General features: G+C 28.7%; 1 protein-coding gene across 3 annotated transcripts in view; it reads right to left on the bottom strand.

Moving 5' to 3' along the window:
• Sulf1 (Extracellular sulfatase Sulf1) overlaps positions 1-12,137 on the bottom strand; it is a 78,364-nt gene extending 66,227 nt beyond the window's left edge. Inside the window, exon 1 of one of the 3 annotated variants that reach the window (XM_087416625.1) lies at positions 11,693-12,137. The gene's annotated coding sequence lies outside the window, so the exon portion shown is untranslated. The remainder of the gene's footprint in view (positions 1-11,692) is intronic. The other 2 variants (XM_087416623.1, XM_087416624.1) reach the window with 2 other exon arrangements.
• Positions 12,138-18,125: the final 5,988 nt, after the last annotated feature.

The following is an 18,125-nucleotide window of genomic DNA, read 5'->3' on the forward strand; positions in this document are numbered from 1 at the left end:
AGTTACTCTAAATTTATGTTTATTTCAATTTAATGGGACAAGCTGTGCAAACCCACATTTTCAAAAAATTGTACTTGTATATCTTTTTATACTGTACGATACATTCATATATTCATTTCGCATAAGTCGCGAATGTTATTTATCTTATTATAATTGTGAATTAGATTCTACTTATATATTAGATTTAACTTATATATTTATAAGAGACAGAATTAAACTCTGAACTATTTTATTTCTTTTCAGGGATCTGTCAGGGGGATGTCTGATCCGATTTTGTATTATATGCTTATTAATTTCTTTTTATCCGTACATTCTTGCATTTTGTGTTTTGGATGATACACGATTACAGGTAACAGTATACGAGCAAGTTAGCATTTATGCATACGACAATTATGTATGCAGAAAAGCTACTTTAGGTCGCGCGTGCCCAGCATGACAAGTAGTGATATCCTTTCCTTCTCCCGGACTTTCAGCAATAAATCTGTATTAACAAGGCATGCTGCGATAACGTGCCATTATACGCGTTAACTGTATGCATACATCATACGCCGCTGCGGAGTGCAAATCAAAATATCGAGGAAGCTTTCATCATATTAACCAATTAACTATGTCTATTAATAATATAATCTTTATGGAAATGCAAAATATTAACAAAACATAATTTAAATCCAGTCAAAGAGGAAGAATGAAAGAGAGAAAGAATGAGAATAATTGCTAAAATAATGTACTAGTACAAAATAGTGTTGAAGCCGATGAATTCAAGAACAATGTGTATCGTACTCACACTTGGCTTCTTGCACATCGGATTTAATTTACAATTATTTAACGATTTATGTGTCGACATGAAAATAGTTGTACAGTTTCTTGAAAATATTGCGAAAAAAAATGTCAGATAAGCAAAACATAAAAATATGATTTTGGAATGATAAACTTGCTTAATTCATTAACAAAGAAAAATGTCAACATAAAATGCAGATAACGTTATGCCGTAACAGAACTTAAATAAAGTACTTTCAATTTTAGAATGAAAATGGAGACTTGAACGTCACAAATACTTCGAGTCATGCGTGATACGTTTAACATTTCTATGTCTAATGTGTACTGTTTCATCGTTACTTCAAGAAGAAATATATGACTATAAGATATAAAATGAATATACTTCTGCTTAGCATGTCGTTTTGTATACATAAGCGTATTTTCATAAGATACACATGTGTACCATATTATCCACATTAACATGCAATACAAGCACAACATTATTGTGCATATCGGGAACAAAGATTTTCTATTAAATTATGTATTAAATATTAATACATGATAAGGTAATCTCTATGAGAGTATAGAATTACCATAATTTGAATCTAGTTTTTCTTTATAGAAAAGAAAGTAAAAACTTGTACGACTGTGATGACTATATAATTTATATTTATATAAATGTATGTTTATTTTTTAAAATAAAAAATTGATTTAAGACATTAGCGACATTTCGCATATCGCATATACAGTTATGGCATACACAAGTTGCAATCATGTGCTCGTGTATGCAAAGATATCATTAATTGTTGATTTTACATTGTACTATGCTTGCAGTATTTATGTGAAATCTTAAGACAGCATATGAAACATTAAAAAACAAATGCTTTGTTTTAATCGTTCAAATTATAAATGTGTAGATAAAGCTAACCAGAAAAGTGTCGTGTTACGTAAATTTTGTGTATGCATAGTTCGAAATCGATTTCTGATTCACAAGGGCACACAGCCAACTGTTCTCTTCTAATTTTAACAAGCTCTGGATATATTAAAATATAGACAAAAGTATAGAACATGTTTCATTTTTTTATAAGTGTAGAATCGCATATTAAGAAGTTAAAACTCTCTTTTGAAAAAAGATTAGTTTTTTTTTCTTTTAAAGTAAATATCATCTAAATTATGAAAGAGACATAAAAAAACATTTTAAATAAAAGTTAAATAGTTTTACGAATAGTTTATAATACAGATGAAAAAATTTGTTTATGTAAAATTTTCATTTGTAAAAAATTAAAAATTAAAAAAAATTTTAATTATTATTATAAAGTACTTTTAAAACTAATCAATTTTTACTTAAAACATGTTTTAATATCTTTTACAGTTTATAGCCGTTTTTACCAATGCTATTTAATTTTAATCTCGAGATCTCGTCAACTTAACTTTTATTAGTTAATTAACTTTTTCTTTTTCTAATTCTAAAAATTAAAAAAAGATAAAATGTAAATTGAACAAAATTAAAGTTAATCTATAGCGGTAGAAACGGATATAAGATGATATTCACTCAGAAAAAAAAACTTATTTTTTTCAATGGTTTCACCTTAACGTGCGACTCAATACTTATAAAAAAATACATATCTCTTACTTGTAACGATATTTACTTCTACATTTTAACATATCCAAAACTTATTAAAATCGAAGAGAGGTGGTCCCTTGTCAATCTTGTTAGTCACTCGCTTGACATTTGCCACATTGCAATTCTACATTATAATTTATGTTTGTTTCAATTTATTGGTGGGGTCTAATCCCACACTTCCAAAAATTGTCGAAGAAAAAGATTCACTAAGAGAGATTTTTTGTGATATAGTTATTTATACTATATATTATCAAAATTTTGAATAATAATTATCTTAAAGTAAATGTATCATCATTATTTATACTAATAATAAAATTTATAATATAATTATCAACAATAATAAATAAATTATAAAACATAATAAGTTAAGTAATAATCATCATATACTTCTGTTTCAATTATAACCAATTGTTTGTATTTTTGTGTACGAGAAATTATTTATGTCTTACTCCATCTAGAATACGAAAGTTAATATAAAAGAATATACATAATCGCGTATCCTCTATTAATTGTTGCGGCAGTGTTCCAATATACTGTCCAATATACTTTATTAAAAATTTGTAGTATACGTAAACTATAGATTTTCAATACTGACGATGTATTAGAATATGGATATTCTTCTTGATGGTATTTTGATAATTAAATATTAAGTATAATAATTTGTATATACTAATACATTGATACATTTTTGTTGCCATCGACAGAATCAATGTGCATGACAAATAAAAAATGACTCAAGTGCAAATGCGTAAAATATATGTAGAATATATTTACAGAAAAAAAACAAGATTGTATGAAAACTATTCGTAATATCGTGCAAATCAAAAGAATAATAGATTGTATAGTCCGTTGTTGAAGAAAGTAAAAATATGAACAATATAATAAATAGGTCAAAAATAATGATCAGTCTTAATGAATTTTGCTCATCAAACGGCGACACTATATATTAAAAGAAAAATGCAATTGAAGTGGCATAAGAAAAATATATATGTTGATATAATCCTAAAAGAACAATATATTATCAATTATATAGCATAAGTATTTCGACAATAAAAGTGATCAAACCGAGTTTTCAATTTTTCGGATTGTTTTCTTGATTATGTTCCATAGTATCTACAGATAGTATCGAACAGATAATTTCCGTTTAGCTACATTTATGTATCTATATATATATATATATATATATATATATATATATATATATATATGTATATATTAGGTGTTGGAATTAATTCGTAGCGTTTTTTAATGAAAGAATGTTATTTATTTCACATGAGCATTAAAAAATACATTAATGAAAGTATTTCCCATCACTTGTAAAACGCTACGAATTAATTCCAACACCTAATAGTTTTCATATTCGTCGTATTCAACAATTATGTCCTTGATTGTTTTAACTTTCAGCTAAATATAAATAACTTTCATATTAAAAAAAAATATTACATAACTACTTATAATTAATGGAAACAGAAAAATATAAACATATTTTTTGAGAGGAAAAAATCTTTTTTGACAAGTATGAATTTTTCGCTACAAAAGTTTTATTTGACTTTGTTCCCCAAATTTGTCACGTAGTAGTTTCAAAAGGAAACTGAGAGTTTTCCTTCGAAGAGAGTTTGAAGAGTTTTCTGAGAATTTTTGTTCAATACAGTATATATGGATCGGAATAACTATCTCATGAGTGGATACGGTCAGATAAAATTGCGAAATGCATTTTTGAATTGAAATACTAGTATAAATGAATAATACAATGGAATCTACTTTTAAGAAAACAAAAACATTTTTTTTTCATTCTTGGACTTATTTTTTTAATGTAAGGCTTTAAAGTGTTGGTTCCACAAATAAAACGAATGTAAGTTGTTATATAGATTTGTGATTATAAATATCACAGGCGAAGATATCAGAAATTGTATTTAATATTTTCAACTTTTTCGATTTTTATCTTTGATTGTACAGCTATAAATGATTCATAAATAAGCATTTTCTCGGAAAATACAGTTATTTTTATTGATTTAATAATCAATAAAAATAACAATTATATAAATACTTGTTTTAAGTAATTAAAAAAATTTGGTTCACAAATAAAATAATTTTTATGTGTATGCATATAAAACCTATTCGTATAAATAACTGTTAGATTCATTTAAAATGTATACAGCGATATCCTATTTTGCAACAAAAATACAATAAAAAATACATTTAACAATTACTGCAATTCTTCACTTCATGAATATAAATGTATACCAAAAAAAAAAATTTATAACTAAAAATATATTATATGAAAGAAAATTATATAAAATTCATCGATATTTGTTTTTACTTTTCTTATCTGATAATAATTATATCATATGATAATAATTATGTAATATTTGTAATACATAAAATACATAAACGACGATCGTGTAAGATTTTTATATATCTTCTATTATTATTTAAATTGTCCTGAGTGTGATAAATCAATGGACAAGTTAAATTATGTATCAAAACTAAAATAGTAATGGAAAACGTTCAAGGACACGCTTAAGATGCCAACAACTAAACGACTCGTCCTAAATTTATACATCGAGATATATCGCAGTATCGAAGTCGTGCCAAATATTAATGTTGAATCAAGCGTGACACCTTAGATTGCAGAATGTCGCACGTGTGACCCCGATTTTACGAATTTATTCCATATTCGGATCGCTTCTCTTAATTAATATTGAATCGCTGTAACTCCAAGCTGCAGTCCGTTGGAGATTAATATCAGAGATATTCAATAGAAAATGGAATGTAAATTTTTACTGCCAATGTAATGTTTAATAAATCTGTAGGTTTTCATATCTCCAATTTCAGAAGCAGTGAGATTCACGTTTGATCGCGAACCTCCATTTTCATTTAAATCAAGACAAATGTATCGTGCGTATTTCTATGTTAGTATTAGATTCGGAAGTAGATAAATAAATACATACAAGAAATCATTTACTTATAAGTAATCTTAGCTTGTCCAGGATATGCAGCAAACAATAGCATACAACAATACAACAATATTATAATTAATAACATTTTGAAGAATGTACGTATCAAACAATGTAAAACATGAAATACAATAAAAAAATATATGTAATATGAAGAAACATTTTTATTCTTGTTTTTTCTCTATTTCGCTCTTCTTTCTATTAAGAAAGATAAAGTAGTCTAAAATAATTTTTATTATCTTATTCATATCGTAATGTACGAGAGAGAGAGAGAGAGAGAAAATTTCGTTTAATTAAGACTAATGATACTTTTGGAGTCATCTCATTATACATCACTTCCTTTCATTAAAAAATATCTTTATATATATATATATATATATATATATATATATATATTTATATATGTATATAGAAAAAGTTATCTTATCAAATATTAACTTTTGTATATAAAAGTAAATATTTGATAAGATAACTTTTTCTATATATATTAAAAGAATATCGTTAGTTTGAATGTTATTTATTACACGAAAAAATTGAAAGAAATAACCGCGCAATGAAAATAGACCGTGCGAATTAAAAAATTTTTAACAGGAGTTTTTCTTCCAAAATAGCAATCCATGCTGCGATATGTACAAAACTGAAGCTTTATCAATTTAAAAAAAAAAATTAATCGATAGATTGCCACAGCAGTTTTTCTTTCTTTTTTTTTCGTGTCCATTAATGAGTTTCAGCATGTTGCAATCGTAATAATAGCCCAGACCTTAAGATTTCTGCAAAACAGTCTGCCGAAAAAACGCGCGCGGACAGTGACTACGTTTGTTTATTCGCTCAATACCAGTGGATTCTCGAGACAGGTCCCGCAACAAATAGCGTGGATAGGAAAGCACTCGCCATGATTTATTCAGTCCTTTGTGCTCGCGTGCCTTCCGTCACGGATCTATTTTTGGTTCTTTCAAATAATACGTGAAATAATTTTCCATTCAAGCTTATTGTTATCGTAGCTTTTCCACGTCGCAGTTAGAAATAAAAGAGTATTTTTCGAACAGGCGAGTGAGCAAAGAGAGCGAAACTTATTCCTATTGTCAAAAAGAAGCTCGTATCATTTGAATCCGATATGGATTCCTTATCAAATTTAGCAATAAATTTATATTTCTATTCCAGGAGAAATATAACATTTTGATTCATATTCATATTTGTCAAAAAATCATGGTATATTTTTGACTAATAATTTAATGAATCTAAGAAGAAGAAAATATATATGATTACAAATTATTCATGAGAGAATGTATTACTGAGAATATATTAGACACGTTACATCCGCAATTCACAATCCATAAAATCTTAAGTTTCATGATTGCTAATTTTACTTTTTTAACTCACATATGAAATAAGTTATTGTGCATTGTTATAAACCCACTAATATGAACAATAAATACTGTGTTAGTTTATGAAGGTGTTCGGTAAAAATAGAAAGAGAGAAACATTTGTAATAAATAACCTTGCTGTATGAATACACAATGAATCGTTAATCATGTCATCGAGTCTTAAGTGTGAAATGCGAGGTATCTGCAGCGATATATATATATATATATATATATATATATATATATATATATATATATCGTTGATAGTTTTTACTTGTTCTCCGTTTCTTGGTCGAATAATTTATTGATTCCTCACGCGAATATCTTATTAGCGTTCTTTTTGCAACGTTCATTATCAATATCGTAATCAATTATTAATTTTGAAGCTTTCCGCGAAAATTGCCAAGAAATTTAAAGAACAGTATAAGTTTAGCTGCAATCTTCAGAGATTCCAAGAGTTATTTAATTTTTAAAATGCGATGCTACTTTGAATCACATGAAATATTTTATCTCAAATCATTACGCAACTAATAACGAATTTGATTGCACTAGATGCGCATTTTTAGATACTTCCACGAAATCGTGCTTTTCGTAGAAAACAAGTTAAACTTTGAAATTTTCAATGTACTTGTGTTATTAGGTAAAGTACGTATTTTATAATTCAAAATATTTGCATTTTATTTTTATACTCAGATTAAATCAGTGTGTAACGGCTTTAATATGCATCAGTGCGCACTGAGTGCATCCAATTGAATTCATTATAAAATAAAGAGACAATCATTGATAGACGATTAACTTTATCATGCAATTATTTTAGCGACTTTAAAATGAGAGGCTTTTAAATTGCAGATTTTACGATACGAAATTATTGTCTTCGTTGATTTATACATGTTTTCATTACGGAGTAGTCATCGACTATACTTCAAACCATGTACAATTACGCTATTGTATACAAAAGCCGTATTATCTACTACAATTACCATTATGCGTTTTGTCCTCTTGAATGCACTTTACGTGTATATGCTTGTACGCAAAGTGCAGCATGTAACTCCGAATCTACAGTAGATTTTTAAGTTTTAAACTATAAGAAAAAATGGACAAATCACAATCAATTATTTTATCGCATTCGACTATAGTTGACCAACTTCTTACGGCTTAAGGTTTAAAATGTCTTATAAATCCGGATTAAACTTCAAAAAAGAAACAATGTTGCTGCTTACAATCTTTTCCAGATTTCCCACTAAAAAGCCATTTTTTAAAAACAAATTCAACGTAGTTTTAAATCTCCAGACTTATAACGAGTTATACGATTACAACAGAAGACTGAACAAATCGTTCGTATTCGGTTGAATGCGTTGATATTATATCGATTTAAGGCTCCTCATTAAGGTTCGCTCATTACTATTACTTCAGATATCAGAAGTAAGAGAAAGCACACAATAAAAATTCTTTCAAATTATTCGAATAAAAAATATTTTTCAATAAAGCAACATTGATAATCAATAGAATAGACTTATAAAATATATCAAAACCTTCTTCTTGTTTTGAGGAGAAATTAAATTATATTTATTTTTATATGTATTATTAATTTGACAATTTATCATATCTATAAACATAGTTTATTTCGTTATGTATAATTCATTTCCATATATATGGTTATTTATTAACAAAATAGAAAAAGATTTTTAGTATATTTTATAAGTCGGTTCTATCAATTGTAAGTATGTATTTATTGTTTTATAAAAAAAAATTCCATATTAATAAATTTTGCAAGAGTTTTTATTGTGTATTTTTTCATTTCTAACGTCACAATTTAAAATAGTAGTAAATGAACAGGAATTAATTCCTTAAAAAATTAAAAAATAAAAGATTCGTCTTGAATCATTTAATACTTTCAAATTATGTACAAATATAAATATACAATGCAATTAAATGTGCTTCAGTGACATAACTATTTTTTCTTTTATTCATGTATGATTTGTAATTCTATTTGACATGTAAGAAGACATCAATTTTAAAATAAACTGATTTCCATAATTACACAGAAAGAACGATTTACATAGAAAGAACAAGATTTTGCCGAAGTATCTAAAAATTTTTAGCTTTTAGAGATCTGAAAATAATATTGTTTAGATAAAAAAATAATTGTATAAAATGTTTAAACTGATTATCAAAATGTTATAACTTTTTGCAGCATTATCACCAATGTTTCAACATTCTACTAATTACTTCAATGGTTTAAACAATATTATTCTCTCTCTCTCTCTCTCTCTCTCTCTCTCTCTCTCTCTCTCTCTCTCTCTCTCTCTCTCAGATCTAAATCTAGCTGAATTTTGAGATACTTTAGAGAAATCGTTCTTTCTATGTGCGTTACAACTTCGCATATGTCTCCCATGTGGCTAATCTAAGTTCCCTCCCGATCGAAAATATTTCTACCATATTTGAAAGTTTCCGGGGCATTCCTGAAAAACAAATGAGCATTCCTCGTACGACTTCTTGGCTGCAATATCTATTTGCGTCTATTGACATGTGTCGGTTTGTCGCTTTTTTGTGAGACTGGCTGATATTTACAATCGGATACCACGAATCCGAGAATGATTCATTCCGAGACGAAAGCAGGAAAATATTATCTACTATAGATTTTAGTATGGACAGTATATATCAAAACACAGCCACAATTAATGTAATAGAAGATCGCGAGTATTGAATATATATATATATATATATATATATATTCTTTTATATTAACTTTCTCACTTTCTAGGTAGAGTACGACATCAATAATTTCTCGTATTAGGTGTTGGAATTAATTCGTAGCGTTTTACAAGTGATGGGAAGTACTTTCATTAATGTATTTTTTAATGCTCATGTGAAATAAATAACATTCTTTCATTAAAAAACGCTACGAATTAATTCCAACACCTAATACAATAAAACAAACAATTGATTATAAATGGAACAAAAGCATTTATGTATATCGTAGTGTTTATAACTACACGGAGAAAAATGTACAATATTATACGCTAAAATTCTAATTTATAGAATTATCAAGTTCAAATAGAACTTACTTATGTAAAATTTTTTTTATACAATATTTTTTTCTGGTAAATGAGATTGTCGTATGACAATGATTCTTACTTTATAAACAAAAAATTTTTCTTTAGTATTGATAAAATTTATTTTACTGCGTAGTAAAAAATATATATGTATAAAAGTTCTGAGAGTTCTTTGTGTTCGTCGATCTTGAAAATAGTATAATTTATTATAAGTATAATTTACTGAAAGTATGATTTATCTTACTATAAGATAATAATCACTTGAAATGATGTATTATAATTATAATGTACTTTTTATCTTAAATCTCCGGCATTTTTACTTTTAGGCAAATAAAATTTATCACAAATTCGGTAAAAATAACCAGAATATTTTTACTAGTTTTATAAGGTATCCATTTCTCAATTATTTTTCTCCGTGTAATGTTTAATTAAGTAATGAATACTATATTATTATAAGTTATATATTATAACGTTATAAAATAACGTAACTTATAATAACGTAATAACTTATAATAGTATAGTTACGTAACTTTATATACATTTTTTTTTAATGTAGAATTTTTGCCCAATAAATAGAAACAAACAATTATAATAAATTAAATTATAATAAAAGGTTTATAATGTAGCAAATGTTAAGTAAATATGACTGATAAGGGATCACAATCAACTATCTTCCTTCAATTTTAATAAACTTTGGATATATTAAAGTATCGAAATAAGTATTCGTTATAAAAGTAAGAAACATGTATTTTTTATAAATTGCACATTAAGAAAGTCTTTAAAAAAATAGATTTTCTTTCTGTGAATATCTGTTTTTACTAATATGGATTAATTTTTATCTTAATCCAACTTACACTTCATCATTTTTTAATTCTTAAAATTAGAAAAAGATAAAGAATTAGTTACCGAGATTAACGTTAATCTACATTATAAAATACAGGCATTAACATTGCAAATGCTTTGAAGCATTCTGATTGGTCAATTCGTAAGATTCTTTCTTCTAATTAATCAACGAAGCATTTGCAGTGTTACCTAAATGGATCTTTTGTATCACATGGTGCAATTATGACGTGGTCATAAATTATTTATTAAACGTTAGGAACTAAAGAAAATAATAGTTGCGGAAGTACCGCGTCGAAATAAAAGAATATCTAATATAATGTACGAATAATTTAGATTGAAACTAATTTAAGTCACGGAAGGAGGTGAAAATATTCCTAAAATTGCGGATTTACGATTGATTGTCCCATTTTTGAATAAATGTGATTTATTTAATGGATAAAACAGAAGAAAAAAGAGAAAGAAAAGCGAAAGAATGGATGAAGCTGAGATTATGGAGCTCGAAATATGGAGCAACTTAGCCTTTAAAGGCTTGGTTTTACATAATTTTAACTTGTAATTTAGACTTAACCTCACTTAACTTGATGATAATGTAAGAATTATGTTTTTCTAACTAGAATTAATCACTGAATTAACGATTTTATAATGGTAACTTTAATACCTGTTTCTACCAACGTATATTAACTTTAATCTTCCTTTCAACTTACTCTTCATCTTTTTCTAATATTTAGAATTAGAAAAAGAATAGTTGAACCAAGATTGAAATTAAATTACTTTGGTAGAACGGGCATAAAAAGTATTTACTATAAAATCATCAGTTTAATAAATAAGATAAATAGAAAAATACAATTTTTACATTATCAAATTAACCAGCAAATGAAAAGCCGGACTTAAGTATTATGTCTAACCTAAGTAAAAACATCGAAATATCTGAACCGGCACATTTTACTATGCGCATTCCCGTTAATGATAGATACATAAAAAATGTTTTCAACAACAATCACATGAATGGCGCATGTACGACGCATCAATAACCAGCGGGTTGTATGCAAAGAAAAAAAAGAAAGGAAAAAGAAAACAAAAAAAAGGACTTACTTATACGCAGAGAAGATCCAGCCAGTGATTCCGGACTTTCATCGGCAACACTGCTTCCCGAAGATGAACTCAAGCCGGACTCGAACGAGGACGACGGCGGCAGGCGTCTTCTCGTCTTCTTGTCGCGACTTGCAATTCGATCCGATGAAATTCGGAGTGCAGATCAGCGATCGGAGAGAGTCAGGAACGAACGCACAGATACACGTGGCGGCGAGATGATGCGATACCGTCGTAACGAACGAATCAATTCCGCGACACAACCTCACCGTGCGACGGTCGCAACCAGACTGAAGTTCGCCGCCGGTCGGTGAGTCGGTTCGCCGCGCTGCCACTACTACTACTCGTCCCTGGAAACAGCTGCTCCTCCCTCCCCTGCTCCATCACCGGAAAACTATACGTCGCGACGATCACACAGTCTCACCGCAGTCTTACGACGTCGCGTAAAATGCATCTTTCCACGAGAGAACTGACACGACGCCTTCTCTCGCGAAATCGCGGTGATCCTGGCGGATGGCCGAGAACATCTCGACGTTGATTTATCAGCGCGGAAGAGAAATCGCCCGCGCGACGACGCGCGCGCACGCAGGCGACGAATGGAGAAGCTTGGAAATTTCACGATAAAATAGAAACTTTTCGTTATCCGCTTTTCAGGATTTGCGACGTAAATCCGGAAACGCGGAAAGAACGATTTTGTTGAAATATCTAAAAATTTAGCTGGATTTACAGTTGAAAAATTTGTGTAAAATTTTACATGTTTTACATGTCCCGAATGATTCACTCAATTTTTGTTGATTTAATACAAAATGGATGTGCAAAAAAGTAACATAAATATTATGTAAAAAGTTAACCCAAAAAACGTCATACTGACACAATTTGTAAGCAATCATATTTCTTCATTAAATTTAATATTTATTAATATATATTTTTTATTTAGAATTTATGTTTTAAAAAAATTATTTTTGTATTACTTGTTAATTGTGTTTAACACTAATGTTGAATATCAAAATATTCAAATAACTTAATCACATTAAATTAATTAATAATCAGATATATTAAAAATTCAATACAAAATTTTAATAAGGATTTGAGTGGACCGTTTCGAACACAAATATTTTTTACTGTGTACAAATCTAAAAATAGTTTTGTTAAAATAAAAATAATTACGCTCAAGTCGGTTGTTAGAATAGTAAAATTTTTTGTGGCATTACTCATTATGCTTGAGTTCCCCGTATAATTATTTTAATAGTTCCAAGAAAATTATTTTCAGATTTCTACATAAATGAATTTTTAAATATTTCCAAGGATATTTCAGCAAAATCAATTCTTTCCGTGTAGATCTCCCTGCAATACCGGATTGAGAACAACTTCCAAATGTTGGTCCTGTTTTCTCACTTGCTGTTTGACGCTCTCGTTGAAAGTAAACGATCGGTGTGAAGATGGTTGCGATTCGTTTTTATGACTCTCGAAAAACGTTCGTTTTTCACGATCGGAAAATGTAGGTCTGTTCGTATTGCTTGCACTTTTTGCATTCAAAATCTTTATTTTCTTTCTCTTCAACACCTAAATATATACTTATTTTATTTTTAGTACAAAAATTTTAAAAAATTTCAAATAACAACGAATAAGTTTTATATTTCTTGAACGGAAAGAACGATTTAAAAATATTTAAAAATTTAGCTAGACAGATTTGAAAATAATTTTATTGGACTTTATTAAAATAATTATGTAGAATGTTTAAGAGCGTTAATAATAATGCTGCAAAAAGTTTTAACGTTTTAGGAATTAGTTTATAAGGGTATAATTAATTTGATGATCGAAACAAAATAATTTTCAAATCTATATCTAGTTAGATTTTTAAAGATTTCAACATAACTATTCTTTCCATATAGGAATTTCTAAAAAATTAAATTGTTTCTCTTATCAGATATAATATTGCGTTCTAAAACTTAGGTATTAAAAAAAAACGATTATACTTCAATTGTTTCACGTCAAACGTGTAAGGCTATGATTCATTTAATGCTTGTTTTGAAGCATTCTTTGATTAAAATTCTTTCTTCTGATTAGATAAGAAAAATGCTTCTAAATATTTGTAGCATTAAGTGGATTATATCTCAATATATTGTATAAATTAGATGTAGATAAGTATAAATAATTTTAAACTATAAAACAGCCTGTTTATAAAATAGCTTACTTGTAAAATGCTGTAAAGTATGATATACATTTAATTAATTTTAAAAATAAAATAAAAATTATATTATTTGAAATTAAAATAAGAATTAATGGGATACAAAATTAGGGTAATTTTTTATTGTAATGTGCATTCACTATGTTTGTTTGCATTGCTTAAAATCCTCCAAAAGTTTTGCACATAAATTATTTAAACGTAAAGAAAGCGAAGATATTGAATATAAAAAGTGCAAGCAACAAGAATAGACCTGTTATCTACCATATAATAATTTACACGTTCAATTGTTTACGAACAATTTAATTCTTCGGTTGGAATTCTCTTCACTTTATTTTTAGAACTTATTCTCATTATTACATTGATATAAATGCGTCAGAATTGATAATTCCCAATTTATTATTCTATACTGATTCTAGAAAATTGCTACTAATACTAGAATCTCTGGAATCACGCACGCGATGTCAAACGATGTCACTCGTTACGATGCGGCAAAAGAATCGCGATGACGCGTATACATCGCAGCCGGATATTCTTAGATCGCGAAAACGCAACTGAAGCTGCGACGAAGAGTCGGGTAGAACAAATTGCGTCTCGAGAATGAGAATATTTTCCGGAACGCACGTTACCAATAATCATAAAGCGCGGTACGGAATATTCCGTAAATTTTCGCTTTACGTAAAATAATGATGGTGACCATATTAAAGTCACGAGCGCGACCATAAAGCTTTTAGCGAGAATTAGTATCGAAAACGGCTGCACGTACGCGACTCGACGGTAAAATATTTCCCCGTGCATATTCCAACACGCCGCGTGTTTCGATCGCGAGGGCGGACAGGAAGGGCGAAGGAAAGCTTTTATTGCTCGGCTTTTATTAACTGACGGCGCTACGTGTCCGTCTTCCTATTACTTACGCTGGCATGTCGTAAACCCACCTGCGCCATGACGCGCCACTTTGCGCCCCGATATATCGCTGGGTCATGGACGCGCTTTTAACCCTTCACCCTCTCTTTAAACTCTTACAACTTTAAAGACGACCTTTATCGCGCGCATTCGCGCTGGGATCGTCGAAACTTCGATGCAACTACGGCGTGATCTCCGACCGAAATTTGTGAGAAATTCTTGTTCACAGGTCCCTCCGAAGCTTGACCTGACTCTTCCGGATCCTACATTTTGGGCACAGCGATAAGCTAAAGTTTCAAGGAAACGCCCGAATATCGGTCCTTGCATCGTGCCAAAGGCACGCTCGAGGAATACCAACGCTTGCCGTAAAACCGCGATAATGCCGATGATGATATTGTAATGCATATAGGATCATTTAAAAAAATAACGCTTCTTATACAAAGAAAATACAGCGAGCTTTAAATATTCGAATATAAATTTCCATTTTATGTTTATTTTAATTTATTAGTGGGGTTTATTTTTACATGTAAAAATAATTTATTAGGTGTTGGAATTAATTCGTAGCGTTTTTAATGAAAGAATGTTATTAAAAAATACATTAATGAAAGTACTTCCCATCACTTGTAAAACGCTACGAATTAATTCCAACACCTAATATTACATACACATGTAAACCCCACTTTCCAAAAATTAATTAATGTGCGTGTGAATCTCAATCTCTGAATGAAATAATAAATACTTGTACGTACTTCTTTTGTGTATGAGAAATAATTTATATCTGATTCCATCTACAGTATATCTACAATATTTATTCTCTCTATTTTTCAAAGTATGTCCTCAACGTCCATGAATATAAACGCGTATTGAGATATTTGGAACATCTGTCTTATACTTAAATATTCGCGCGTCATAATTTTATTATAATTTAATAATAATTAAATATATAATTTTTTAACTATTTATACAGTTTGTCATTTTATGTTGATTGTTTTTAGGCTCGTAACCCTTTTTTCTTTTTACTTATAATAATTAAATATTATAATAATAAAACATTACAATATAGTAATATTTTGAAAAATAGAGAGAATAGATATTGTAGATATACTGTAGATGGAGTCAGATATAAATAATTTCTTGTACACAAAAAAAGTACACAAATACACATAAGTAAGTTTATTCTTTCAAAGGTTATTGCATTGATGTCTCACAAATAGTGTATAAATTTTTGGAAAGTGGGGTTTGCAATATGCCCCACTAATGAACTAAAATAAACATAAATGTAAATTTATATTTACACGGAATATTTAAAACTCGCTGTATTTTCTTTCGCCGATATACTAAATTGAAATCTTTTCTATTAAACATCTAATTTGTTGTGAGAATAAGCGTCGAGTTGTATATTTCGTGTATAAACTATGGAACTGCAATTACGCCTCGGAGGCGCAGTCGAAGAGAAGTAACGGACTGACGGGAAAACATGTATGCTCTTGACATTTCATTGATTTTAGCTCGATAAAATAAACACTCCACCGTAATACTAAAACAATGTACATAATATATTTTATATTATGTATATAATACAATGTATATAATATATTTTATTATAACAAATTATTACTATTATAACAAATTAATTATTTTATAATTATTATCAGTAGTTATATAATGTGAGAAATTGAAATACGGAACATTATGCACCAAAATATGCCTCGATGTGCTATGCGTTAAGATATTTACGTATATTCCTATATACACACTGTTACTCTCTAAAACTTAAAGTAACTCGAACAGTAAAGAGTGAAATCTTATTCATAAAGATTGAAAATTGAAAACCATTCTTTTTTAAAATTGGCTCAATTTTCGCTCTTTAAAGTGAGATTCTACTATAAAGAATTTAGAGAGTAGATATTAAAGGAACAATGGCAATCCAATCTCTGTTACACAATATTTTGTTATTTTTAATATCCTTGTGTGTAAAAAAAGATATTAATCAATCCATTTTTTTATGATTGTCGTTTCAAAGTAAACAAAATTCATATTAACAGATATATTTAGTAAACAATAAATTAAATTTTTAAGTCACATTTAAAATACTGAAAGAACATTTAAATATTCCTAGGTCTTTGAAAATATTTTTATACGCATCTTAAGATTAATCTTGACAAGATCGATCTAAATAAGTTTGTGCTTTTCTAATTCGCATTTTGGGGAAATATTAAAGATCAAGAATGGATAAAAAATATGAATTAACTCCGAAAAGACATCAACATAGGGTTTAGCTAAATTAATCACCTTTAATTATTAATATATACTGATTAATAAATAAATGGTAGTGCGAATCCTGCTTGTCGACATCCGCCAGATATTCAGGAAATTGTTCATCCGTCTTATGTAACGCATTGCGGACAAATTAACCTTTGCAAGTACAGAACATTTTTAATGCGGGGTATTTATTTTATCGAGCTGAAATCAATGAAGTGTCAAGAGCATACATGCCATCACATGTTTTCCCGTCAGTCCGTTGCTTCTCGGCTGCGCCTCCGAGGCGTAATTACAGTTCCATAGTTTATACATGAAATATATAACTCGACTTATTCTCATAACAAATCAGATGTTTAATAGAAAAGATTTCAATTTAGTTTATCGGCGAAAGAAAATACAGCGAGCTTTAAATATGAATATAAATTTCCATTTATGTTTATTTCAGTTTATTAGTGGGATATACCTACAAATCCCACTCTCAAAAAATGTGAAGTTGAAAACCTTCTTGCATGAATCTCAATAACCCTTGAAAGAATAAATACTTATACGTACGTCTTTTGTGTACGAGAAATTATTTATGTCTGACTCCATCTATAATATATCTACAACATTCTATTTTTCAAAATATATCTTCAACATCCGCCAGTTTTTGTAAACCAGTTTCTGTAACTTATTTTGATTATTTCTTAGTTATCAAGAAGAATGTTCAAGCTTTATTTTAAGCTTTCATTTCGATATGATAATTTTTTATTAAGTTTGTCGCTATTGAAAATATTAAAAATTTATATTAAAATTTAGTGGCTCGTTTTTTTGCCAGTGAATATACATACATTGTATATGTATGGCAACAATTCCGGAACGCATATCACGAGAAAGTTACGCGCTTGAACTTTACTATTTACGCGTGAATGTACATAGAGACACGTGCCAGTCTCGTTACCACGTGTCTCTTTAATGTGCTTTAATGGTGCATGAGAGAAGGGACACTTTCATCACGATGCGATTATTTTATTACTACTCAATAAGGATCACCTGTTCCTATTTAAAATTCATCTCGCGCAATTTAATTGCGTCCGAGATTGCGAA

Source organism: Acromyrmex echinatior, chromosome 2, assembly GCF_024713525.1.
Source record: "Acromyrmex echinatior isolate Ae372 chromosome 2, ASM2471352v2, whole genome shotgun sequence".
Taxonomy (NCBI): domain Eukaryota; kingdom Metazoa; phylum Arthropoda; class Insecta; order Hymenoptera; family Formicidae; genus Acromyrmex; species Acromyrmex echinatior.